The sequence below is a fragment of the Triticum dicoccoides genome, chromosome 1B (genome assembly GCF_002162155.2).
Source record: "Triticum dicoccoides isolate Atlit2015 ecotype Zavitan chromosome 1B, WEW_v2.0, whole genome shotgun sequence".
NCBI classification, from domain to species: Eukaryota; Viridiplantae; Streptophyta; class Magnoliopsida; order Poales; family Poaceae; genus Triticum; species Triticum dicoccoides.
The window spans coordinates 40,866,940-40,869,592 of NC_041381.1; positions in this window are offsets into that span (position 1 = coordinate 40,866,940).

Genomic DNA, 2,653 nt, shown 5'->3' on the forward strand with positions numbered 1-2,653 from the left:
CACGCACGGCCACGCACGACCGCGTCCCCCTTCACGCACGGGTCTCGTCCCGCCTCCCGAGCCCGTGCGCCGTCCCCTGCACGCCGTCGCCGGCCCTCCACCGAATCGCCTCCAACCCCGGCCTCCTCTCCCTCCGGCGACGCCGGCCCCTGAACCCTCCGCTCCTCTTTGTCCCTGGCTGCCGGCACCCGCGCCCAGCTCTCCCTCGCCGCCTAGGCGGGCTACGCCCGCACAGCCGCCCGTCGACCCCATCCCAGGTGGACTCGGGCGTGTGCCCGCACCCCCGTACCCAGCGCCCGCTAGGCCCCCTGGGCCACTGACCACAGGGGCCCACGCCCCAGAACTTTAAATAAAAAAAAGGGAATTAAAAAAAATATTTATTAATTAAATAAATAATTAAATTCCAAAATTGTTAAAATCTTTTAAAAATCATATCTTTTAATCCGTAACTCGGATTAAAATATTTTCAACATGAAAGTTGCTCAGAACGACAAGACGAATCTGGTTACGCAGCCCGTTCGTCCGTCACACACCCCTAGCATACCGAACACGCAACTTTCCCCCCCTCCGATTCACCGGTCCGAAAACGCGGAACACCGGGAATACTTTCCCGGATGTTTTCCCCCTTCGTCGGTATCACCTACTACCGCGTTAGGGCACACCGAACACCGCGTATTGCCTTGATATATTTTGTGGTGCTTTTTTTGCTCTGTATTCATTATTTCTCCCCCCTCTTCTCTCCAGTAGACTACGAGACCGACGCTGCTGCTGACCAGTTCGACTACGGAGTTGACGACCCCTCTCTCTTGCCAGAGCAACCAGGCAAGCCCCCCCCCCTTGATCACCAGATATCGCCTATTCTCCTCTATATTGCTTGCATTAGAGTAGTGTAGCATGTTACTGCTTTCGTTAATCCTATTCTGATGCATAGCCTGACATTGTCGCTACATCTGATTGATACCTTACCTGCAATCCTAAATGCTTAGTATAGGGTGCTAGTTTATCATCATTGGCCCTACATTCTTGTCAGTCTGCCTTGCTATACTATCGGGCCGTGATCACTTGGGAGGTGATCACGGGTATATACTATACATACATACATATTATACAGATGGTGACTAAAGTCGGGTCAGCTCATTGAGTACCCGCAAGTGATTCTGACGAGGGGGCTGAAAGGACAGGTGGCTCCATCCCGATAGAGGTGGGCCTGGGTTCCCGACGGCCCTCGACTGTTACTTTGTGGCGGAGCGACAGGGCAGGTTGAGACCACCTAGGAGAGAGGTGGGCCTGGCCCTGTTCGGCGTTCGCGGATACTTAACACGCTTAACGAGATCTTGGTATTTGATCTGAGTCGGCTACGAGCCTATACGCACTAACCATCTACGTGGGAGTAGTTATGGGTATCCCGACGTCGTGGTATCAGCCGAAGCACTTCAGACGTCAGCGACGGAGCGGCGCGCGCCGAATTGGACTGGAACGCCACTAGGCTAGGTCTGCTTTCGGCCGCCCACGCAACGTGCAGGTGTGCTCAGGGCGATGGGCCCAGACCCCTGCGCGCTTAGGTTTAGACCGGCGTGCTGGCCTCTCTGTTTTGCCTAGGTGGGGCTGCGACGTGTTGATCTTCCGCGGCCGGGCATGACCCAGGAAAGTGTGTCCGGCCAAATGGGATCGAGCGTGTTGGGGAATGTGGTGCACCCCTGCAGGGAAGTTAATCTATTCGAATAGCCGTGATCTTCGGTAACAGGACGACTTGGAGTTGTACCTTGACCTTATGACAACTAGAACCGGATACTTAATAAAACACACCCTTCCAAGTTCCACAGACGACCCGGTGATCGCTCTTCTACAGGGCGACGAGGAGAGGATCGCCGGGTAGGATTATGCTATGAGATGCTATTTGGAGATGCTACTTGGAGGACTTCAATCTACACTCTTTTACTTGATGCAAGACGGAGGCTGCCAGAAGCGTAGTCTTCGACAGGATTAGCTATCCCCCTTTTATTCTGGCATTCTGCAGTTCAGTCCACTGATATGGCCTCCTTACACATATACCCATGCATATGTAGTGTAGTTCCTTGCTTGCGAGTACTTTGGATGAGTACTCACGGTTGCTTTCTCCCCCCTTTTTCCCCTTTTCCTTTCTTTCTGGTTGTCGCAACCAGATGCTGGAGCCCTGGAGCCAGACGCCACCGTCGACGACGACCCCTACTACACTGGAGGTGCCTACTACTACGTGCAGCCCGCTGACGACGACCAGGAGTAGTTAGGAGGATCCCAGGCAGGAGGCCTGCGCCTCTTTCGATCTGTATCCCAGTTTGTGCTAGCCTTCTTAAGGCAAACTTGTTTAACTTATGTCTGTACTCAGATATTGTTGCTTCCGCTGACTCGTCTATGATCGAGCACTTGTATTCGAGCCCTCGAGGCCCCTGGCTTGTATTATGATGCTTGTATGACTTATTTTATTTGTAGAGTTGTGTTGTGATATCTTCCCGTGAGTCCCTGATCTTGATCGTACACATTTGCGTGCATGAATAGTGTACGATTGAATCGGGGGCGTCACACCCCCTTAAACCCTAGGCGCATGGGCCTATGTGGGGCTGGTGCCCTTGGCCCATTAGGCCAAGGCGCACCCCCTTACAGCCCATGTGGCCCC